We start from the raw sequence: 26,824 nt of genomic DNA, 5'->3' as shown, positions 1-26,824 counted from the left end.
AGCAGTGGCTATATTAACTAATTCATTTAAATGTCAGAGCAAAGAAAATTACAGAAATGTGAGATCTCAAAAATGATAAAAGAATCAATCATGAACAGTAATCATAAATATATGTGTATGCACCATAAAACACAGCTGTAAAAACATAATATACATATTATGAAATTCAACAAAACCTTGAGCAATAGTATCTAATTACTTCCTCTAGAAATAGTAGAAAACATATTTAAATGTGCTCATGAGACATATGCCAAGTATTCCATATATTTGTTCATAAAACAAACCTCAGGTCATTTAAATTGAAATCATAATAATTTTAATCTGTGAATGTAATGGAATCAATTTTGAAATCAACTACAAAAAAATAGGAAAATTTCCAAATGCTTAGAAACAATTGAATATATTAAGTCAATGTGGGAGGAAAATTTTTATAAGTATATTGAACTGAATGAAATTGAAAATGCAGGACATTATTAACATTTGTGGAAGCAGTGGGAATCATACTGAGAGAGGGAAACTGTAGAGTACAGAATGCATGTATTAGAAAAGATCATCATCTGAACTCCTACCACAAGAAACTAGGTACACAAAAACAAAATAAATCCAAAATGAACAAATAGAAGGCTATTAGGAAGATAAAAACAAAATCTAAGCAATGGAAAACAGTACTACATTAAAGAAAACTATTAAAATATCTAGGCAATTTTTTGATGAGAGTAATAATACTATCATAGGTCTAGAAAGACTTATGAATATGGAGGAAAGAAGATGAATATTAATAATATCCAATAAAAAGGGATATCACTACAGACCTGGAAGACATCACAAGGATAATACAGAAGTAGAACAAGAAATACTACATGTATAAATTTGACAGCTGAGATAAAATTAACCAATTCCTCTTTTTAACAAAAATTACCAACACAGATTCAATCAAACAGTAATAAAAATTTAAGTAGGCTTACAATTTGTAAGGAAAATGAATCCCTAATTAAAAATCATCCCCCACAAAAGTCCCCAGTTTCAGATGGGTTAGCTGGGATTTTTTACCAAATCTTGGAAGAATTGATATCAATACTTTATAATCTCTTCCAAAACCAGAAGAGTTCATTCACTATTTCATTTAGTGAAGCTCACGTTATTATGATACAAAAACTACTGACACACAAAAAATATATAGATCAATATTGCTTTAGAATATAGATTAAAACTCATTTTTAATATTTATTTTTAATTGTAGTTGGACACAATACCTTTATTTATTTACTTTTATGTGGTCCTTAGGATTGAACCCAGGGCCTTGTACTTGATAGGCCAATGTTCTACCACTGAGCCACAATCCCAGCCCTAGATTAAAAACTCTTAGAAAAAAATTTTAACTATAATTCAATAATATAAAATAGAAACACTGCATCATGGACATGTTGGGTTTATTGTAAAGGATGCACAACAGGTTGAATATTCAAAATCAATCACTGAAAGCCACTATTTTAACAATGTAAAGAAGAGAAACCACATAATCATATCAGTCTATACTGAAAAAACTGACAGAATTCAACACTCATTAATGATAAAAATTCTCACAAGAGTAGGTATAAAAGGGGTATTCTTTAGCTTGATAAAGAGCAAATAAAAATATATAAGTAACAATTTCAAAATTCTCAAAACCAGTAAAAGAACAATAATAAAATAATTTAACATCTTTATGTATTAGAAGGTATGAGCAAAAGACATTTCAACAAAGAGGTTGTAAAGATAGAGGTTAAGCACATGGATATTTGTTCTGCTTTGTAAGCCATTAGGATAATGAAAATGAAACCACCATGAGATATAAGTACATCTCCATTAGAGCTGTTACATTTTTTAAAAGTAACATTAAATGTTGGTAAGCATGGAGAAAAAAACATACCACTTATGTATTACTGGTGAGAATGTAAAATGATACAGCCACTCTGGAGAAAAATGTTTGGCAGTTATTCAGAAACAGAAAATAAAACCAAATACTAATTGTACTATTACCATACAAACCAGCAATTGCACTCCTGGACTTTTACTATGGAGAAAGAAAACATGTTGTTTATGAAAGAACTTGAAAATAATTATTTATTCCAAATTTATTCATAACCACAAAAGAAAGAAAGAGAGGGAAAATAACCAAGATGCTCTTCACCAGATAAATGTTTAGAGATCTGTGGTACATACATTATGTATTGATTCTCTCCAAATATATTTAACAATTAGAGCAATAATAACTAATTTGAGAAATAATAACTAATTTGCATCATCAACCTATTATTAGCTCATACATATTTTCCTTGTGTCTTTTCAGTGAGAAAATGCTTTCAAAATAACAATGTACACATATGATCCCTAAATATGTACTTGTCTGTTCAATTAGTAAGATATGTCTTTGAAAATATGGTACAATTCTAGTATAGGCAGAAAAAAAATTGATATATTTAGTGTCCTTTTCTTTAGGGAGGAAAGAAATGTCAGTGATTCCTTATACAGCAGTAAAAGTAATAAATTACTAATAGATATAATAATCTGAATAAAATTTCAGATAATTATGAACAAAATAGTCTATATCAAAGGATGTATACTATATAATTCCATTCATATTATGTAATCAGAGTGAAAAATAAGAGAATGGAGAACAAATAATTCCTTGAGTTAAGAAGAGATGAGGTAGGAGGAAAGAGGATATGGCTACTAAAAAAACAAAAAACAAAACAAACAAACGAAAACACTATGGGGCATCTTTGATCTCTGAAGTGAGGGAAATGTTTTATGTTGTGACTATCAATTCCAACAGCTTAGACAAAATATTGTACTTTAATATTGCAAGATGCTAACATTGGAGCAAACTGGGGAAGGTGTACATACAACCTCTGCATTATTTCTTACAACTACATGTAAATCTAAAATTATCTCAAAAAGTTTAATCTAAACAACCAAATGGTTGCTACTACCATTTTTATGTAAGTACATATCAGTCTTTAAAGTATCTAAAAATTTGGAAGTTATTTTTTATCAGACTTTGGAAAATATTAAATGTAGGAAATGAAAGAAAAATTTTTACATTCATTTTGTTTCTTGTATCAACAGTATTTTGCAGAAAAAAAAATTAATCAGTGAAATTTTAGTCACCTTCAATGCCGACTGTCACTTATTATGAACACAGGCCAAAAGTAAATACTGCCTTATCATAATGTACAAGTGTATGCACTGTTGAAGAAATTGATTCTCTCCAAATATATATAACAATTAGAGAAATAATAATTAATTTGAATCATCAACCTACAATTAGCTCATACATATTTTCCTTACGTCTTTTTAGTGAGAAAATGCTTTCAAAATAACAATGTACATATACTATGCCTAAATATGTGCTTGTTTATTCAATTAATAAGAAATGAACATATGGTACATTTATAGTATAGGCAGAAAAAAATTCATATATTTAGTATCCTTTACTTTAGGGATTAAAGAAATGTCAATGATTCCAGATATATATCATGTAAATTAACTTAGGATGCATTTAACTTTACATCCTCATGTTAGGTAATTAATGAATTTTATTTCAGCAAAACCTGAAAGTCAATATGTGCCATCACATCTGGATGAAAATATTCTCTTACAAAGCAGTATTTTATACTATATATATATCTTTTTTTAATGTGACCCTACTGTACACTTTATATCAAACTAACAAATTTCAGATTAGAATTTCCATGATTTTGTACTTTTCTTCTTTGCATTTGCAAAACTAATGTTATTGCTACAAAGGAAACTTTTCTATGAGTACTTGAAAGACAATATGGTATTCAGCACCTTCAAAATTATCCTTTGTCTCTGACCAGACTATACGCCACAGAAAATTATATCAAGAAAGTAAGTGATTCCCTGAATGAGCAAAATGATTTGGTAAGGCTCACTATTTGGGTCAGATCAGTTATACCCTTTTGAAGACCATAAGACAATGCTAAAGCTATTTACATTTTAGTATTGTTGAAATATTCTGCTTGGCTTTTTGTTGGAGCCTAGGGAGAATTATGTAATTATTAACTATAATGATGCTTTAAAAAAAAAAAGAAAGAAAGAAAGATTGTTTCATAGGATCAAAAAGACAGGCTGCCAAATTTACCCACTTTCCTCCCTCTTTCTTTTTCTTCATGAAGCAAGAGTAATTGCTTTCTGTTTATTCTTTGCCTATTCTATGAAACTTATTTTGAAGATAGTTGTACAAAATGCTGGCATGGCAATAAGAGGTACTTTGTAGAGTAGGTGTTATTTAATTAAATATAAAAAGCTAATTTAAAATAATACTATGCTCACAATAATGAAGCAGCTCTGATTGAAGGCCACTAGAATGCTTTTAGCACACGCCTTAGAATCTGGCGGTGGCGGAGGGCAGTCGCTTCTTCACAAATCATCCTTCATCAAGACTGGCCTATGCTGGGAGATGTACTTAATACCATTATGGCTTCCATTTCCCGTTTCTCTTTGATTGGTTGGAATAGTATGAAATGACTGATACAGAGTGTTCTTTTTTGAAAAAAAATTATACTTAAAGATATATAAGAGCTTGAAAGGAATATGGAAGATGATATGCCATGAGCTTTGTAATGTTTTGAACAACCAATAAAAAAAATTAAAAAAAAAAAGACTCAAATTGAGTCTTTTGCATTAATTAAGAGAGTAAAAGATGAGGGGTATTTTAGAATTGGCTTCATTAAATTATTAGTTGAAATTATAGGAAAAATAAATCAGAGCCTTGTAGTTATTGAACAGTGTTGTTCCAAGCATATGTTTAATAGTAAAATTAAAATTTTATTCAAAAATCAAAGGATTTCCATTGACTAAAGCTACTGGCTCTTTTTAATTTTATTTGTTAGTGCAACATTATATTTAAAACTCTTGTATTGTGCTGTCTTGAAGACTGCTATTTCTCAGCTACTTTAGACTTAGATATTAATATTAACAGAAGTTATTTTATCTTTGGAAGGTATTGTTCAATAGTCAACATAAGTATACCAAATAGAGCTATAATCACACAGCTAAGGAGGGGCCTTCTCTTAAAAATATTTTAAAACAATATCATTAGTAAAACTGAAGATTAGAATCATAACTCTAAATTAGAACCTTGGCTAGTAATATATGGAACAATTTAAAGGAATCCATAAACAATTCCCAAATTAGATAGATTTGTTTTGCTATAGGTTTATTCACAGCATTTTGTAATGCCAATGAGGATATTTAAGTACTACACACTTTGATGAATGCTAATCCTTCCCCAGGACTAGTGGAAGGAAGTATTTTTCTCCATGTAAAGAAAAATAAGATAAATAATATTTGCTTTTCCAACAGACATGTGTAAAATTGCCTGATGAAGTTGTCTGGCCCAGATGTATAAGAATAATGCATTAAAAAAGAATGAGCTGCTGCCCATTTTTCATTTGTTGTAATATTTGATCCAAACTATTTCAAGTCTCCCATTTAACTTCTTGAATAAAAAATTAAAGCTAAAAGCAGGTCTAGGACAGGAGGAGAGCTGCACAGGGCCAGAGCCAGGCCAGTGGGCTCTATTTTTGAAGCATCCTTTTATTTATGCATTTCTGATATCCAAGGCACAGCTTTCAAAAACACTTCTCTTGTGACTAGGTTGCTTTTATCTTTCCCGTTTTATTAAAGGAGTTAAATGGAAGGTATTCTGAAACTCCAATTTAGCTTTTATTTTTCAATAAAAATGACATTGGAGAAACAGTGTAGCCACAGGAGAGGCAGGGCAACCTGGCACAGGGGTGGTGAAAGCCCACTGAGCTGGGACTACAAAGTGTTTGGATAACAGACTCACCAGGATTTCTAAATACCTTGGTGAGACACTGTAAGAGGAGGGCAAATAATAGTCTTCATCTTTCCATTCACCAGAGCTCTTTCTCCTGTCATGAATTTTTTATTTAAAGAAATTGAAAAAAGAAACTATTAAAATATGTTTCTGAAATCCTCTAATGTACTTGTTTTGGTTTGATATTGCTTTGTACTGAAACTTAGAAAGTGTAAATTTCACATCTGTTTTTTTAAGTCAAATAGTTAATCCCCAGACTTCTCCACGTAATGATAATGCTAATGTGACAGCTTGTCCTTGTTCAGTAATGTTTACTGAATTTTTATGGAGATCCCTTATACAGAGAACAAAAACAGACTCCAAAAGTTACCTTTTTCTAGCATATTGAGAAAAGATTTGTGTTTGACAAAAGTTCTTTAGTTCCTGAATAATTTTAGAACACTATCTCTGGATAATTTTTCTAAGGTATGCAATAGATGTTTAGAAGAACATGAAGCTCTGGCTTTTACTTTATGTGTTGCCAACACCATGCAGGGTTAATGGTATTTGAGTTCACTAATGTATTTTAAGAGCAGTGTGTATATGTAGATGATACTAATAATCGGTTGAAGGATATAAAGGGTACATATTGAACCCATAATTTGTAACAAAGTTTGCAAATATAGTCTGTTGAAAGTGAGAAAAGAATTCAAATGTTGACAAATGGAGGACCCTAGTGCAGTTTCAAGAGGGGAAGAGTTCAAGGACACAGACCTTTCAGTATACTCTCATTAAACATCAATTCTGTCCTCTAAGGGGCAAATCTGGGGTTTCTACCAGGTTTCCCCTTGCTTTTGGATAGAGATATCCCAAAATGAGTAAGCGGTTTATTCGTGGATTTAACATTCAGTCCCATCGAATATTCAAAGCTTTTACACTTAGCTGCACTGGACTAAAATATTAGTGAGAATGTTTTTTCTACAAAATGAATGCAAGTTTCCAACTTTCTCTGTCACTACGAGACACCCGGTGAGAGTTGGTTGTGAACAAATATGAACTGACTTCCAGTTTTTAGTATGTAAAGTTAAATGTTAATTATTTGTATCAATCAGCAGTATGCTCCCATGTGCATGACCTACATGAATCACTGTAGTGGAAGTATTAATTCAAAGGCGCTAAAGTGATGATTTTGAGAGTTTCGCATTTAGTGTTAAGAATAATGAAGTGATTTTTTCAAATGCTATAAGGAAAAGAAAAACATAACAAACTACTTTACTCCCTTTAAGGAGAAATATCATTTGCAGTGTAGCATAGGGATTAAGATTCTGGACTCGAGTTAGATCGCTCAGGATATAAATCCTATTTACTAACTATGCAACTTGAAGCAAATTATTTAACTCCTCTGAGCCTGGATTTTCTCATTAGAAACATAGGATAATAATAACTTCTTAGAGTTATTATGCATTTTAAAAGAGTTTAAGCTTATCAAGTATTTAAAATATGTCTGAAATGTGATAAGGGCATCTTCATTGTTAGATATTGTTACAACATGCAGGCAAGGCACATCATTTCCTCCTTATTCACCTGATTATTGCACTGATGAATTGCACTTTTCTCTCTTAATCTACTACTGGCAATCTCTGCTCTGGATATCTAAATGTTTATCGAGCCCTATTTTTACCAGAACTTAAAAGTTCATCAGAAAGTAAAGCTAATTGGTAGGATATAATAGATAGAATGAGGGAAGCTCCATGATGCCAACATTTGAATCTTTGATGTAGCAGTTCCATCATTTTCCATGGTATGCTTTCCTGCTGTCCTTTCTTCTTTAATATCTAACAGATTTCCCAGAGGATTGATGCCAGTTATTAAAATTTTGCTTAATGTATGGATACCTAAGTTATTTTAACTTAAGTACTATTGCTGGAGAAAAAAAAAATATTTTGAAAGTCGTCTTCATGTCTTCTACAAAGCAAGTCATCCTTATACTTTAAAATGCTGTTGTAATGTGGATGTGTAACCGATGTGATTCTGAAATCTTTGTAATGTTTTGAATAAAAAAGAATAAAAAAAATAAAAAAAATAAAATAAAAAAATAAAATGCTGTTGCAAAGCTAAATATTTTACATTTATAAATGATCACATTAAATGACTGAGAAAATAAAAACATAATTAATGTTAAAAGCCTTTATTATTTTGACACAGTTTGGTTAATGTCTAAAGTTAAAGAAAAACAGACATACCATGTGAATCACTTAACTTGCATTAAAGAAGCCAAATTAACTCTTACACTCCTACTATCACAGTGTAACAAGCCATCTGCTTTACTAAAAAAAAAAGATTCCTGGAATTGTGAGTGCTTTTTTTTTTGGTTTCTATGTTATACTTTCCATTTGGCAACATTAACTAAAAAATAGATTGATTGCCTTTTGTCTATTTTGACTTTATAGAATGAAAGCTTTTTAAGAGCTGTGATAACACCTGATATGGTGTTTCAAAAGACAGATTCTATTACTTGAAGATAAGTTACTATTTAGCCAGAAATAATTGCTATTAGGAATGTAATATAAGATGCAAAATCATTATGATATATTAGAGAGATTTACATTTCAGACTCATGTACTTCCCACTGTTCAAGGAAGTAGAAAAATATGATCATTCCCTGGATAATTCAGAGTAATCTTTCCTTTTTCCAGAATTGTCTGGAAAATTGTATCGTGTTTCTTTCTTTGAGTCATAAAGCTTTGTTGATGAAATTCAAGATACACTGTTTTGACTATTTGAAGACAGCCAGGAACTCCTAAGCCCTCCCTAATTCATCATCACTATTAAAACTTTTATTTTGTTGTGTTTCTGGCATTTAAGCTGAATCTTAGCTGCTAAGCAGGTACAATTTTCATTGTTTGTTATGAAAATAATATATAATAATTGTGGAAAAATCAAAATATTACAAGCATAGATAAAGTAAATATCTCTTCATGTAAAGAAACATGCCTATCTATTCCCCCAAGAAATAACAATAGTTAACCTTTTGGGTTCAATTTTCTAGATTTGCGATGATATATCTGTGCAGGTATGTATAGTTTATAGCTTATATGTACAAATGACTATAAACATTTTTCTACTTCTTTAGTTTTTAGTTAACTTTACATTTTGGAGATCTTTCCATTTGGGGGCAATGAATCCTGCATCATGTTTCATACCATGAGATAACAAATATATTCAATAGTTCCTAAATTAAGGAACATCCTAGTGGCTTTACTTTTGCTATTTTATTAAAGCATTGAGATAAACCTTACAAATAAATCTATGTGCATACATGTGGACATGTTGCCAATTCTTTTCTCCATGAAGACTATAAAAATCGACATTTTTAGCAACAATCATATACTCTTTGGCAACCACCTAGGTTTTTAGTAAATCACATGCCCATTCAGTTGATAGGGAAGCAAAAGCTTGTGCCCCTGATCTCAGGAAAGGTAAGAATTTTTGAGCTGTAGTTTATTTAATTTAATATTGAGAAGTAGAATATAAATTAATCAGGGGAAAATGACTCAGATAAGAAAAGTAGAACATCCTAAGGCAGAAAATTAAGAGGGCATTCGATTCATGAGGCTGAAAAAGTGCTCAGAAAGGACAGGGGAAAACTGGATAGTGAATTCTGTGACTTCAGGCTTTATGACTTGGTCTTTGAAAATTCTTCAAGGACAGTTTATTCCCTATGAGGATGCCTTCCTGTGAATGCAGGCCTAAAGATGATGCTTTGCCAATTCCAGCTAACACCGAAAAATAAATCAGAAACAACCCACGCTGTAACATGATTTGGTTCTTGCTAGATTTATCTGGAGACAGTTTTTAATTCATTCATAATTTATTTCAAGGTGAGAATGCCGAATAGGAAAAGGGATACTATGATTATATATCATTTTTACTCCAGTGGAATCTTTTGGTACCTTCTAAATTACCAAGATAATATGGTTATTTCTCTTCATCAAACCACTTCTGGCAGCATGAAGTACTAGTAGACACCTACAGAATTATTGAAATTCTTGATAACTCTGACATGGATACCACAATGTCAGATAATACAATACATCAAATTGTAAATGAGGAGCAGTGGTTCCAAAAAACTGGAGATTTTTAGGCTTGGTATTTTATTAGTAAATAAAAATTGGGAAACTCTAAATATGAATCTTCACAGATCTCTCAGATTGGAATCTTACCTAATTGATCATATAATACATGAAAAGGAAATAAATATACTCTGCTAACATTTTATTAATGAATTTGTACTAAGTAGTTTATAAGGCCTGGTGATCATCTGTTACTTATTTTTTTTTACCTCTGATTACTTAGTGTTCTTTTTTCTCTACTTGATATAGTAATATATCTATATCTATATCTATATCTATATCTATATATATATATATATATATATATATATATATATATATATATATATATAATATTCTGAGAGGATGTTGAAAACAAAGTAAGTAAGTTTAGGGATTATGTCTACAAATTTATCTCTGAGCATTAAATATATTTATGATATGTATATTAGATTTTTTCTTAGAAAATGGACTGTTTTTTTATGTGCAAAATGTAGTTATCTCCTTATTTTTTGCAATCCAGAGCCTGTCATTCATTGTGGTGATTCTGAAAGACAGCTTCTTTTCTTTTTTCACAATGATGTTGTAACTTTTAGAGCAAACATCAGAAGAATTCTCAGGACAGTGAGCTTAGATTTAAACAGTTGGCTTCTAGGAGTGTATAGAAAGCATAAGCAAGGTGATGTTTAGAAATATAAGACTGTGGTCTTAAACTCACCATTCAGCTAAATATTCCATAAAGATGCACAATTGTAAAATGTACCTTTTGTGAATTAAGGATTTGAGAAGCCAACCTGTAAGATAGTAAGGTGTTCAAAAGACATGAACTTAGTATGTGGCCCTAGTTTTACCTCTAAAAGAAAAAATGAAAGTTATGGTAGAGCAATTGAGAAATTGAGCATATATTCAGCAATTTTGTGGGCCCCCTCAAAAAAATTTGAATTCAGGATCTGATCAACAAAATAATAAAAAACAACCACCCTGAGAAGCATCAAATTTGGTTCCTTTTTTCCCTCTTTCTGTGCTCCAAAAATGAGTAAGGATGAATGGTAAAAGATAAAACTCAACTTTTAATCATCTTTATCTCTAACTAGATTATTGAGAGAAGATACTAAATCAACTCTAACAAAATCAAAAGTAATTTTTTTTTCTTAGAAGTTAAGATTATCCAGAGCCTAACACTTTCTGGACAACATTTTATATGCCAGAACCAGAAGTCTATAAAAGTACTTTAGGCATAAAATGACATAATACTTGATCAAAGCAAAAGAGTGAGAGAGGTAAAAGAAAAAGGGCCTCAAAGAATTTAAATAATAGAATTATTTGGCATGGACTTTAGAATAAGCATGATTAATATATTCAAGAAATTTTAAGAAAAATAAGATACTAAAAATAAAACATATTGAAATTCTTGAGGAAAACATGCATCTAAATCTCTAAAGAATTAAGCAGACTAGGCTAAGTGTAAATCAGACATAGAAGAAAGGGGAATTAGTGAACTGAAAAATGAGTTTGAGAAAATGTACAAAAACACAAATAGCCCAAAGGGATAAAAATTTGGAAAGGGGAGAGCCATGTTGAACTCAGCGAAAAGATCTGAAATACATGTAATGAGAGTTCTAGAAGTACAAAAGCAGAATAATCAATATTGAAAGATTTGGTGGAGAAAAGTTTTCCAAAACTAACAAAAGAAACAATTCATGCAAATGAGAAGTCTTATGAACCAAAAAACAGGACAAATACAACAAAAACAATAAGACACGACATGGTAAAATCTGCAAAAACCAAAATGGAGACAGAAAAACACACAATAGTGTAAATCAGCAACATTATGTCTGCGATCTTACTGATAACAGAAAAGTGAAAGCCAGAATGCAATGGGAACCTTCAAAATATTGAATGAAAATATTTGTTAACCTCGACATTTGTATTCAAGAATTAAAGGGGAAAAGAAGACATTACATATATATTGAAATTGAGAGGTTATTTCCTGTATACATGTATTGTTATTCTCAAATTCAGGACCCCCAAAAGACCACCAGAGTCCAAGATTGATGTAAGCAGCAAAGAGGTGTTTATTGCAAGCTAGCTGGGTCTTCTGTGCACACACAGCAACTGGTGATGCTGAGAGCCCTGGAGCTCAGGGTTTGCAGCAGGTTTATATATTCTTTGGAGAAGGCAGGGACCCCCACATACATCATAGCATCTCTTAGAAAATCATCACACACCACAGGAAAATCAAATAACAACTCTAAAACATGATTGGCACATTCACTGGTGGGAACAAGTTGGGTAGGGGTGATTGGTTACTACAAGAGGGGGATTCATTTGAACTGATTGGTTTAAGCCAAGAGGAGTGTTCGTGCTGAACGACATGATTTCCCAACATGTTATCAACCACCATAGATTACTGGGAGGGTCATCTGGCATCCCAGGTATTTCCCTGTCTCATGCTGATTGGTGGCTGCTAGGGGGTTGCTATGGATCTAGCCTGACTGAGTCAGGGACACCTGGCACAGCAGATCTCTCCTGTTATTTGTAGATAAACAACTTAGCAGGGTGGGAATGTGCCTAGGGGTGCTCTGTAAGTCTTTCCAAGGACAAAGGTCATGTCCCTTCCTTGGATAGTCTTTGCTCTGAGGTAGAGGCTGGTTTTTTAGTATGAGAAAAAATAATCAAGGATTATTCAATTAAAAAAAGTGGTCATCTATGGCAAATTAGAAACAAGAAATGAAAAGCATATTTTGTTTTAAATAGAGTCTATAATAAGGAAAACATTTCATAAAGTTAGAAACAATAAACAAAACATAAAAGAAGAGCTAAGGAGAATTAGTGTTTGATGATGTCAACCTGGAATTTGTAAAAGTACTAACACAACTTAATGTTAATAAATAAAGGAAATATACTATCATTCTGAAATGATTGCTAAATAGGAGTAAAATCATTTAGAACTGACAAGTAAAAGAGAAAAAAAATGAAATCATACAAATGTTTAATCAATTTAACCCTCTTGGTTCATGTGTGAATGTTTTCATGTAAATGGAAAATAAACAGGGGACATTAAGAGCTATTCTTTATTCTCTTCTCATCATTGTCTTTCTTTACAGTGTTAGGGCAATGTCTCTGAGATTAGCAGCTTTGCTGAATTTTTCTTCAGTTATCTCAAAGTATCACTCCTTGACTGCTCTTCAGGTTTTTGTTGTTGGTGGTGTTATTGCTATTATTATTATTATTTGTTTGTTTTGCTTTGTTTTTGTTTTGCTCTTTTTGAATTGTTTTGTTTTTCAGTTAGGCTGATATTTACCAAAACATTCTTACTGATAGTTAAAGACTATGTTCATTCTCCATCTCTATATATTATATAGATTTTATTTGTTCTTTTTGGATATACATGATAGGAGACTGCATTTTTACATTTTTGTACATACATGAAGTGTAACTTCCCATTCTTGTGGTTGTACATGATGTAGACTTACACTGGTCATGTATTCATATTTGAACATAAGAAAGTTATGTTTATTTTACTATCTTTTCTATTTCCATCCCAGCTTACATTCATTTTCCTTTGTCTAATACAATGAACTTCTATTCTTCCCATCTCCCATTCCCCTTATAGTGTGTAAGCATGCAAACATCAGAGAGAACATTCAGTTTTTGGTTTTGGGGGAATGGGCTTCTTTCACTTAGCATGATCTATAATTTTCATCCATAATTTCATTCTTATTTATGGCTGAGTAATATTTATTTTGTGTGTGTGTGTGTGTGTGTGTGTGTGTGTGTGTGTGTATGAACAGTTTCTTTATCCATTCATCTCTTGAAGGGCACTTTTGTTTTGTTGGTTCCATAGCTTAGCTATTGTGAATTGAGCTGCTGTAAACATTGATGTAGCTGTGTCACTATGATATGCTGATTTTAATTCCTTTGGGTATATGCCAAGGAGTGGGATAACTATGTAAAATGTTGGTTCCTTTCCAAGTTTTCTGAAGAATCTCCATATTGATTTCCATAGTGGTTGCACTAGTTTACAGTCCTACCAGCAGTGTATAAGTGTACCTTTATATCCACATTTTCACCACGATTTATCGTTGCTTGCATTCTTGATAATTGCCATTTCTGATTGGAGTGAGATAAAATCTCAGTGTAGTTTTAACTTGGATTTCTCTAACTGCTAAAGATGTTGAACATTTTTTCATATATTTGTTAATAGATCATATTTCTTCTTTTGTGAAGTGTCTGGTCTGTTCCTTAGCTCATTTATTGATTGGGTTTTTGTTTTTATGGAGTTAAGTTTTTTGAGTTCTTTTTTATATCCTGTAAATTAATGCTCTATCTGAGGTGCAGATGGCCAAGATTTTCTCCCATTCCATAGGCTCTCTCTTTACTTCCTTGATTTACTTCCCGTGAAGTATTTTAGTTTGATACTATCCCATTTATTGATTTTTGATTTTACTTCTTGCACTTTAGGAGTCTTGATGAAGAATTCTGTTCCTAAGCTGACCTGATGGAGATTTGGGCCTATTTTGGAAATATTGTATAAATTATGGATTTGTTTGAATCAACATAAGGCAGGGAGGCTTCTTTTCTGGTAATCCTGGATGTAAGTTCCTAGTTTGAGAAAGCCCAGATCATGCTGGTGGTCTGCATTAGCTCACGGCCCTAAGTTCAAATGCAGCCACCTGAAGATGCAAGTAACCTTCCAGGCCCCAAACAACTTGTTTTCGGCATTCTTATCCCGATTCTCTCAAGAAGCTTGCCACACTGAAACATTTTGTTGTATTTTCCCTTTTATAAAAGATTAGGCCCTTTTTTCTTTACTCAGTTCCAGTTCCTATCATGGCTGGAAGACCCACTAGGTTCCCCACTTTTAAAGCTATATTCTGTCTCTTGTCTTTTACTCCATATTTATTATAGACCTTTTTATTTTCCCAGCCAGTCCACACCTTCAAGCAGTTATCTGCTCTACTGGGGTGCTGTTAACCCCGACAGGCCTACTATTTATTCCAGTATTTACAGGATCTCGGGTCTAATGCCTAGGTCCTTGATCCACTTTGAGATGAATTTTGTGCAGGATGTGAGAGAGGAGTTTAATTTCATTTTGCTACATATGAATTTCCAGTTTCCCCAGCACCATTTTTTGAACAGGTTACCTTTTCTCAAATTTGCTTTTTATGGTTTCTTCGTCTAGTATGAGAAAACTGTATTTATATTTCTGTGTCTTCTATTCTGTACCATAGTCTTCATGTCTGTTTTGGTGCCAATACTATGCTGTTTTTGTTACTATAGCTCTGTCATATAATTTAAGGACTGGTATTATGAAGCCTCCTGCTTTACTTTACCCACAAAGGACTGCTTTGGCTATTCTGTCACTCTTATTTTTCCAAATAAATTTCTTGAATTTTTCTAATTATATGAAGGATGTCATTGGGATTTTAATTGGTATTGCATTAAATCTCTATAGAGCTTTTGGTAGTATTGCCATTTTGACAACATTAATTCTGCCTATCCAAGAACATTGGAGAATTGCCCATCTTCTAATGGTCTTAAATTTCTGTCTTTAGCATTATGTAGTTTCTATTGTAGAGAAATTTTACCTCTTTTGTTAGATTGATTCCCAAATATTGTATTTATTTATTTTTTTGAGGTTACTGTGAGTGGGATAGTTTTTTCTAATTTCTCTTTCAATTGAGTCATCACTGATGTATAGTAATGCAATTGGTTTATGGGTGTTAATTTCATATTCTGCTATTTTGCCAAATTCATTTATCAGTTCTAGAAGTTTTCTGGTGGAGTTTTTTGTGTCTTCTGAATATGTAATCATGTCATTGGCAAATATGGAGACTTCACATTATTCTTTTCTTGTTTGTATCCTAGTAATTTTTTTCTTCTGTGTAATTGCTCTGGCTAGAGTTTCATGGACAATGTTGAATTGAAATGATAATAGAAGGCATCCTCGTCTTATTTCAGCTTTTAGAGGAAAGTCTTTCAATTTTTCTTTATTTAGAATAATATTGGCCTTGGGTTTAGCATATATAGCTTTAACAATGTTCAAGTATGTTCCTACTATCCCTAGTTTTTCTTCTGTTTTGAACATGAATGGAGGTTGTATTTTGTCAAATGCTTTCTCTGCATCTATTGAGATACTCATATGAGAATTATGTTTATTGATTTCTGTATGTTGAACTAACCTGTGTGCTTGGGATGAACCCCACTTGGTCATGGTGTATTACCTTTTTAGTATGTTTTTATATGTGATTTGTAAGGATTTTATTTAGTATTTTTGCATCTAAGTTCATCAGCAATATTAGTCAGAAGTTTCTTTTCAGGATGTGTCTTCCTCTGGTTTTGGTATCAGGGTGATACTGGATTCATATAATGAGTTTAGAAGGATTCTCTCCTTTTTTATTTTATGTAATAATTTGAGGAATATTGGTGTTATTTCTTCTTTGAAGATCTGGTAGAACTTGGCTGAGAATCTGTCTGGTCTTAGGCTTTTCTTTGTTGGCAGAATTCTGATGGTATCTTCAAATTCATTGCTTGAAATTAACCTAAATAAATTGTGGCCCTTGTGTATGTTCTTTTGATTTAATTTGGGCAGGACACATGTCTCTGGAATTTTGTTAATGTCTTCAATTTTTTTTTTTATTTTATTAGAGTATAAATATTCAAAATATTTTCTCAATATCATCTATATGTTCATTATGATATTTCCTTTTCATTTTAATTTTTTATTTTAAATTTTCCCTTTATTTTTGTTATCTGGCTAAGGGTTTATCAATGTTATTTTTTCAAGAAACAAACTTTTTATTTCATTAATTTTTGAGTTGTTTCTTTAATTTCAATTCCATTGATTTCAGGTGTGATTTTAATTACTTCATATCTTATACTGCTTTTGGTATTGATTTGTTTTTCTTTTTATAGGGCTTTGAGATGTAATTTTAGGTTATTCATTTGGTAACTTTCTATTCTTTTAGTGAATGAACTGAATGCAATAAATTTTCCTCTTAGAACTACCTTCACAGTATCACAGAATTTGTTAGTTGCTATTATCATTTACCTACAACATATTATTTAGTATACAAATGTTAGAGTAGCTTTAATTTTTATTTTATTGTTGACTTAAAATTCCACTTGATTATGGTTTGACAGAATGCAAGGTATTATCTTTATTTTTTTAAATTTTCTAAGAGTTGTTTTGTGGCCTATGATGTGGTTTCTTGCAGAGAAGGATCCATATACTGCTGGGAAGAAACTGTATTCAGTCCTTGATGAATGAAATATTCAACATATGTTTTTTAAGACTAAATTATTAATTGCATTTATTAGTTTATGGCTTCTTTATTTAGTTGTTTGAAGGATCCACCTAGTGATGAGAGAGTCATGTTAATGTCACCCAATATTATTGTGTTGTGTTCTATTTAATTCCTGAAATTGTAAAGAGTTTATTTGATATACATAGATGTTAGATTACTTGGGGCATAAATATTTACAATAGTTATGTCTTGATGTGTAATTCCCTTAAGCAATATGAGATGTCCCTTTTTATTTCTTCTGGTTAACTTTGGCTTGAAGTCAACTTTATCTGATATGAGAAAAGTAACCCCATCATGTTTATTAAGATCCATGTGCAAGATATGATTTTTCCCATCCTTTTATCTTCAGTTTGTGGATGCAATTGCCTATAAGCTGAGTCTCTTGGAAAGAGCATATTGGGGTCTTGTTTTTTTTAATCCAATCTGCTAGTTTATGTCTCTTGATTGATGAGTTTATGCCATTTGTATTTGATGTTATTATTTAGAAATAATTTTCCTTCTCTGTCTTTTTGACTTATTTAGTTTTTTTTTAATTTTAACTAGTCTATCATTTGATTGATGACTCTTCCAGTGTAGTTCCTCTCTTTGCTATTTTTCACTTTTATTTTTTATTTCTTCTTCATATTTTATTGAGTACATTTTATATTGCAGGCTTTCTAGTTGTGAATACTTTTAACTTTTGTTTATCATGGAAGGTTTTATATCATCATCAATTCTGAAGCTTAATTTTGCTGGTATAGTCTTCTCGGCTGGCATCCATTTTCTTTCAGTGCTTGTTATTTATTATTAAAACACCCACTAGCTTTGAGTGTTTAGGTTGAGAAATCTGCTAAGATCTGAATTAGTTTCCCTCTAAATGTGACTGGTCATTTTTCTCTGATAACCTTTACAATTCTATTCTTACTCGGTATGTAAGGCATTTTCATAAAATGTGACTCAGGGTGGGTCTGTTATAATTTTGTATATTGGGAGTCCTATAATCCTCCTGTATTTGGTTTTCCATGTTATTCATTAGGTTTGGGAGATTTTTCTGATATTATTTACACTGAAAAGATGTGCATTCCTTTGGCTTGTATCTATCAGCCTTCATCTATCCTGATAAAACTTAAATTTGGTCTTTTCCTCTTATTCTATATTTCTTGGAAGTTCTTTTCATGATCTCTTAACATCTTTTCTCTATAGTTAAATTTACTTTTTATATTATATATTTTATCTTCATTTTCTGAAACTCCGTATTCTAAGTGGTCTCATCTATTGGCAATGCTTTCCATTGAATTTTTGATTTGGTTTATTGATTCCTTCACTTTGAGGATTTGTGCTTCACATTTTTTAAAAATATCTCTTTATTGAACTGATATTTCACATCCTGGGCTTTCTCTTTTTGCTCCTTAATTTGTTCTTTACCTCTCAGATTAGTTTAACTATGTATATTTTAAACTTCTTGTCTGCATTTCTTCCACTGTACTGTTGATGGATTTTGTAATTTAAAGTATCTTGGATTGTTTGGGTGTGATTTGCTTTCTTACTTTTTAATGTGTTTGCGTATCTTCCCATCTTACAATATAAATATGAGGCAGTAGACTTTCTATTCTTATAGACTTATAGTGTCCTGAGGGTTTCCAGTACCTCATTGTTTAGGGGAAGACAAACAATAATAACAATCAATGCAAAGAATATAAAGAATTAAACCAAATAATTCATGCTATGATGTCCCAATATTAATTGCCACAATGAACAGAAATGATGTGAACAGTTATGGCCTCCAATAAAAACAGTAAGTTTTCAAAATGATTTATAATTTTTATTTATTTTTTATTTTTTAAGTGGTAGGCCAGAGAAAACAGAAATGATATAGAATATGATGATTATGAGGAAAGAAAAGAGAAGATTGAAATTAAAGGAAGAGTTGAAGAATAATAGAGGTTGGTTTTAGCAGAAGAAAAGAGGGAATGATATTCAAGGAAAACAGTATGTGAGAGAAAAAAATATATATTTAAGGCAAAACTTTTTAAAAAGTAAAAATAAAAAAATACAAAAGAAAACAGAAATATAATAATCAAACATCCTAGTCCTCAAACTACTGACCAATAAAAAAATAACTGGCCTAAAAAAATGCTAGGATTGGGAAGAAAAATTAAACAGAGAATAGGGGAAAAAAACTTGATGAAAAGTTAAACAATTTTTTTTATGGAGTTCAAATCATTCTCAGCTTCCTTTCTCAGAGTGTTACGGAGGGTCATCTAAAGCATGGTTCTTGCTTCACCTTCAGGGTAGTGTTGCTGGAATGAGAGAGGTAATCCCATAAGCAAAACTCCTGGGGGTTGTTTTTAGGCTTAGGCATGCTCCAGGTTCTTTGCTTAATGCCAGTTGGTTTAGAGATTTTAAATAAGAGCAACTCCAAGCCTTGGAAATGTAGATCTATGCTGGAAGTCTGCACCTGGGTTCAACTCTTGTGGTAGAGAAGCCAATTCTTAGTCCACGACTAAGAATCTTGGGTTCGTTCTCCAAACTAAATCTCTCCTGCCTCCAGCCTTTAAAATTCCCAGTCAGGCACATATCTACCAACTGTTGCTTCAATCAGCCAGATTTGAGGGGAGGGAAAGAGCTAGGTGGGTTTTCACAACCATCAGTTCACCTCTCTGAAAACCTCTCTTCACATTTGATTTTCTTCTGATCGCTTAGGTATTCACTATATTGTGCAGTGTGGTTTTGCCACATCTGTATCTAGGGCCATACAGGGATTTGCCAGGAATCATCCCCACCCCACGCCCCAAGCTGCTGATTCCTGCACTGTGACTGCAAAATTGTTCCTCCATCTGGCCTGGACATGCAGCCAGGAGAGATGGAGCATTTTTACCTGCAAAACGTTATTGTGCAGCATGTCTTTCAGTTTAGTTGGACAGTTTCTTTGATCTATAAACTCTCCATACCCAGACATTCCTCAGGCCTTGTAAAAAGGTGTGTTTCTTTAATTACCTTATTCCTCCACTTTTCTTATGGAGGGACCACTCTGGTTGGTTCCTCTAGCTGCAGCAGTGGCTGTAGTGCTGGAAATTTTCTTCTTATTTTCTCCTTATCCAACTGCCTGAGCCCCCATTCTGTTTAAAATGTCCAATATTATATTCCAGGAAAGTCCCAATTTTTTTAAAAAAAGTTTTGTTCCACCACTTTGCTGAGAAGCTCCCTATCTGTTTCTTGGTCTTATGCCATAGAGCAGCCAGGAAAGTAACATTTTCTATTCCACCATCTTGAAACTGCCTCAACATTTGTTCTATTCTTGACAATGAAAGACTTACCAGGAGGTCTAGATGCAGATGTTGTAAAAGCTTGCAGAGAAATGGCCCCTTCACAGGAGTTTTTCTGCAGAAGAGAAAGTGGTTTATGTTCTCCGAACTAAGATATTTACCTTTTAAAGTAAGTGAACATTCATACTTACATATTTAAAAATTCTTATTATTTAGGTTTAATAGTGTCAAAATGTTGTTTAAAATTATAGTTTACTTTAAAATTTCAAAGGCATACATTATTAGAAATTTACTTTAAAACAACTGATTTTCTCTTGTTTTGGTTGACATATTTAATAGTTTTCTGTCTCCTATATTAAATAAATATTTTATTATTCAAATGTATGCCTGTAATTTAAAATTATATTATAAAAGTTCTCAACACAATGAAATAATAAATGCTTATGGCGGTGAATGGATATATTAATTGTATAATTTGGTTATGAAGTGTCGCTCAAGAGTTCCTGTGTTAATTTAGGAATAGTCAGAGGTAAAACAGTTAGATTATGAGAACTGTAACCTAGGCAATCCATTCTAGTTTGAATGGGCTACTGGGTGGTAACTGTAGGCAGGTGGGGCTTGGTTAAAAAGCTGGGTTATTGCTGGTATGCCCTAGGGGATTATAACTTGTCCTCTTGTCTCTTCTTCCCCCCTCTCCATTCTGCTTTCCAAATGCTACAAACTGAGTAGCTTTCCTCTGATGTGCCCTTTGGCCATGAGGCTCTGCCTCAATCAAGTCCAAAGCATTGGAATCTGCCAAGCATGAACTGAACTTCTCAAACCCTGAACTCAAAATAAACTGTTCTTCCTCTAAGTTGTTATCTTTAGGTATTTTGGTCATAGCAATGAAAACATGAATAACACAATGGACCTGAATTGAGCATTCCATGTTGTATATGTTGTGGAAATATCACACCATTACCCCATAAATAAGTAATCGTACAAACATGTGACAAATAAAAATAGTAATACAAAATTATATTACATTTTTTACAAGAAAAATATCTCCTCATTTATTTTTTTAAAATTCTATCTCCTACCTTTTTAGCTAAGCTTGTATCAATAAATGTTCAAAATTTGATTTTAGTATAATTTCTACTTTCTTCAGTATAATAGTAAAAATTTTAAAGATGATTTATGATAAAATTAAATTTTATAATATTTTGGCTTTTGTTCAGCCCCCAACACAGATTGCCTAATTGTAGTAATAACTGATATTATTAAATGTAAATATGTATTACTAGTACTTTATATTTTGATTTTTTAAAATTTTTAATTTTTAAAAATTTGTTCTAATTATTTATACATGACAATAGAATGCACTTTGATACATTATGTATAGATTGAGTATAATTTATCATTCTTCTTGCTGTATATGACAAAGAATATCACCAGATGTATAGATGTATATATACTTAGGGCAATAATATCTGATTCAATCAATTATCCTTGCTACCCCCTATATGCACTCCCCTTCCTTCACTTCCCTTCACCTAATCTAAGTCACCCTATTCTTCCCTAGTTGCCCACCCCCCCTTTATATATCTCTGGGATATATAAAAAACTCAAAAAACTTAATACCAAAAAATAATTAACCCAATCAATAAATGGCCTAAGGAACTTAGCAAACACTTTGCAGAGAAAGAAATACAATCAATCAATAAATATATGAAAAAAATGTTCAACATCTTTAGTAATTAAATAAATGCAAATCAAAACTACTCTCAGATTTCATTTTACCCCAGTCAGAATGGCAATTATCAAGAATACATACAACAAGAAATGTTGGTGAGGATATGGGGATAAAGGTACACTCATACGTTGTTGGTGGGAATGAAAATTGGTACAACTATTATGGAAAGTGGTACAGAGATTCCTCAGAAAATTTGAATAAAACCCCTATTTGAACCATTTATTTCCTTTGTTTATACACAAAGGACTTAAAATCAGCCTATTATAGTGATGCAGCCACATCAATGTTTAGAGCAGCTCAATTTGCAAAAGCTAAATGATGAAACTTACCTAGGTACCATTAAACAGATGAATGGATGAAGGAAAAAATATATATATGTATATATATATCTCCTCTCTCTCTCTCTCTCTCTCTCTCTCTCTCTCTCTCTCTCTCTCTCACACACACACACACACACACACACACACACACACACACACGATGAAATAATATGAATGATATTATGGCTTTGCCAGTAAATGAATGGAATTGGAGAATATCATGCTATGTGAAATAAGCCAATCTCAAAAAAAACCAAATCAAATGATTTCTCTGATATAGTTTGACTTTTTAATTGAGAACCATCCATACTATTTAGTGTTTTACTATGATTTAGAGCCCTTTGTCAAATTCCACAGTTTGAGGGCATGAATTTTACATAAACCAAAAATAGTAGCTTGATTTAAATTGAAAATATTTTAGAGAGAATTTTTCTACTTTCACTGATCTGGAAAGATATTATCTACAGCTGAAGTCAATATCTAACAGTTTTATATGGGGGAAAAAGCTCTTGAATAATAAGCACATTACAATGCCACAAACTACTAAAACAATTTTAGTAACCAAACAGAAAATGACCCTCAACTCATGTTTTCCAAAAATCTTTTTCAGACATATACTCTTATATTTTAGGCACTGATTTCTACAAAGAATTTTCATAAACAAAGCACTCCAAAAAGAAATTCTGTGATTTGTGCTGCAAAACATTTTTTAAGCACTGGTGAGAAAAAATATTCTACTTTTCTGTGTATATATTTTTTTCATATTCATCCCTCTATTTTTATCTCTTTCCTCCCCTACAAATCATAATTCTGATTTTTGGTAATAATTCATGTTATACTAATTACCATAGCCATGTCTTTTAGCATATATATGTTTGATTCATCTGAAGTTTTGTCATATTTATGTGTGTTCAAGTAGCAATAAATCATTCTGTATTCACAGCTATGTTCTTGTTCATTATATGGTCTCTTTCTTTTTTTAAATTAATTTATTTATTTTTATTGGTTGTTCAAAACATTACAAAGCTCATGACATATCATCTTCCATACATTTGATTCAAGTGGGTTATGAACTCCCATTTTTACCCCAAATACAAGTTGCAGACTCACATCAGTTACACATCCACATTTTTACATAATACTATATTAATGACTGTTGTATTCTGCTACCTTTCCTATCCCCTACTATACCCCCTTGTCTTCTTTGATATATGGTCTCTTTCAACATATAGAACTCCTCATACTACTTTTAATGTTTGTTTTATTCTGAAGTTTTCACATTTGTTATTTTCTACATTAGATATTAGAATGCTGTTATTGCCTGTCTCACAGACAAACTGTGCTACTTATTAATCACTTAAATTGATTTATACTTTACTATTTCTGTTCTTCAAAGTATTTTTTTGAAACATCTATTTTCACTTAGACTATGGTTCAACACATCTGAATAAAATTATTTTTTAATTTTCATTTATAAAAAGATTTATACATATTTATGGACTTCATTGTGATGTTTCCATACATATATACATTGTATAATGATCAAATCAGGATGATTAGCTATTCGTAACTTAAAACAGTTATCATTTTTTGTTATAAGAACAAATCCTCTCTTCTAGCTCTTTTGAAATGCACATTATGCTATTGTTATGTACAGTAACCCTACTGTGCAATAGGACACCAGAAATTATTTTTCCTCTCTAACTGTGACACTATACCCGATGACCAACATCTTCATTTCCCCTTTCTTTCCCTTTTCCCAGCCTTTGGTAACCACCATCTACTCTCTATACTTCTACAAGTTCACTTTCAGATTCCACATGTAAGATCTTGTGTTATTGTCTTTTTGTGCCTCATTTATTTTAATTTATATAATATCTTCTATGTTTGACCATATTGTCACAAATGACAAAATTTCCTTCGTTTTTTATGGATGAAGAGTGTTCAATTGGTATATATGCCAGTTTTTTTAATCCATTAATGTTTGACAAAAATTAATGCTGACATTCCTAAACATTTCAAAATTGTGCTATGGTTACTTTTGTGTACACTTGTCTAACTAATGCTTTTTATTCTGAAAATTTAAAAATTCTCAAATCTGATTCTTTGCTTATTCTAAACTTTTCAGTTTAATGATAAAACAAGATATTCTAGATAAGATAAATCAATTCCTAAGATTCAATGTATTAGTTTCTCTTGGCTTTCTAATATTAGCCCACAGCTGGGGAGGGCACTTTCCCTGATCATCCTAAATCTCAATCTGGATTTAAAATAATGAAAGCAGAAGAGACAGTGGGTGAGGAAGGGAGAGGGAGTCTCATTATTTCAGGTTTTTCTCAATCTATGCCACTTTTCAAGTGCTTACTACATGGACTAACACGTGATTGAGAGAGACATACCTGTGACATTGGTTGTTGCTATTAGGTTCTTGTTTGTTGCTGGGAGCCATCAGCCAAGTAGGTATGACAATTTCCTTGCCAGCGTACCCCCATGTTTCTTTAGTGGAAGGACTCATGGAAATAGGACATTTTGCAGGACATTGCATGTAAGGTGACCTTGCTCAAGGACCAGGGCAGGATCTGTGTTTAGGGTGTTCCCCCTTTAGAATAGGGCGTATCCTGCTGCTGAGTTCCTCTTGAGTTCTTAGGGTCAGACAGTATATTTTGGGAGACAGAAGCCCATGTGGAGTGGATTTGGGCAGAGGAGTGGATTTGGGAGAAGTGGATTTGGACAGAGAACGTGGATTCCCCCAGAACGTGTTTGTAGATGGCCGGTGTGAGTTCGGGAATAAAGAATTGCTGTTTGAATTTACAAGCTGTGTGGAGGCTCGTGATTTGTGCCCAGCCAGAGACTGCGGCATCTGGTGGCTCGTACGCAGAATGTTTAAAAATTGGAAGGAAGTGAAATTACTCGCCCCTGAAGGAGAGCGAAAGAATGGGTGAGCATTTCAAAAAACAGTGTGTTCTTGTTTTGATTTATTTTGTTTTTATTTCAAGTTGCCTGTTCCTAGAACTTTCTCAGGCAAACTGGGGAAAATGGTTGACTCAAGGTTTGAAGTTGTTCACCAGCGAGGGAGAGAAATTGTTGGAGAAAAAAGGCACCCCAGTAAGACCAAGAACAGTTAGGGCATATGTTGAAACAATACAAAAATGCAGCCCATGGCTTTTAAACGAGAAGTTGCTAAATATATCAATGGGACCATCATGGTATCTTGTAGAAGGATTTTTCTTCAACAAGAAAGAGATGGCTAATTGTGTTTACTACGCTTGTCTAAGATCTTGGTTTTTACAGACATCTAATTAATTTACAAAGCTAAAGTGTTAAAATATCAACCACTAAATATAAAATCAAGTACTCTTTACTTATTAAGTTCCATAAGGTAATATATTTAATCATTATGTGTGTTTTCATAAATTGGTGAATGGAAAAATGTTTAATATTGCTTTGGTCTGTATCTTTGCTGAAACAAGGTTACTAAGTGTTAAGATTCTATCAGTTGTAATTTATATACAAAGAGTATAAGAAGTTTCAGTTGGGTTTCCATTAGAGTATTATAGTACCATAAAAAACATGAAAGTATTTCATCTTATTAAAGTGGAGTACTTTGTCTAGATCAGAAATTTTATAAGGGTTATTTCAGAATGTGAATTTATAAAAAGGGTTAATGGCTAAAAAAGAGATTAAAAGATTCAAGATGTAAAAATATATTTTAATATGGAAGGTTAAAAGAAAAAGAAATGTTTCTAGATGAGATAATCTCTGTGTGGTAAAGTAAAAAGTTGTGAAATGCCATTTAAAAAGATTTTGAGGAAACTAGACTTACTTTAAAAGTTTGAGAAGGGAAGAAAGAAAAAAAAAGTATTTGTACATGGCAGATTGAGACAAAGCTTCTTAATGGAGTAAAAAAGGCCTTTGGTTGAAGGGCAGCCATGTAAACTAATATTAAGCGATTAAAACAAAATCTAAGCCTCGTTTAAAATAGTGAAGCTGTAGGTGGTGAAAAAGTACATTTAAAAGTACAGTATAGATGATAATTGGTAGGCTTTAAAAGGTTAATTTGAAGGTGGTTAAGATGCCTTCATGACGGAGGAAAGATTGCGTGATTCGAAGCCTAGTTAATCTTAAAAATTGGAAAGGGGTATATATCCCCCAAAGATAAACTTAAAATAACCCTTTTTACTCTAAACTTTTTAAATTTGGATTCATCAGGACTTAGTGCTGCGGAAAGGCATATGTATCCAAAAAATGTTCATAAGACTAAAGTACTTTGGAAAGATA

Source organism: Callospermophilus lateralis, chromosome 11 (assembly GCF_048772815.1).
Source record: "Callospermophilus lateralis isolate mCalLat2 chromosome 11, mCalLat2.hap1, whole genome shotgun sequence".
NCBI classification, from domain to species: Eukaryota; Metazoa; Chordata; class Mammalia; order Rodentia; family Sciuridae; genus Callospermophilus; species Callospermophilus lateralis.
Note: the sequence above shows the minus strand (reverse complement) of the source record.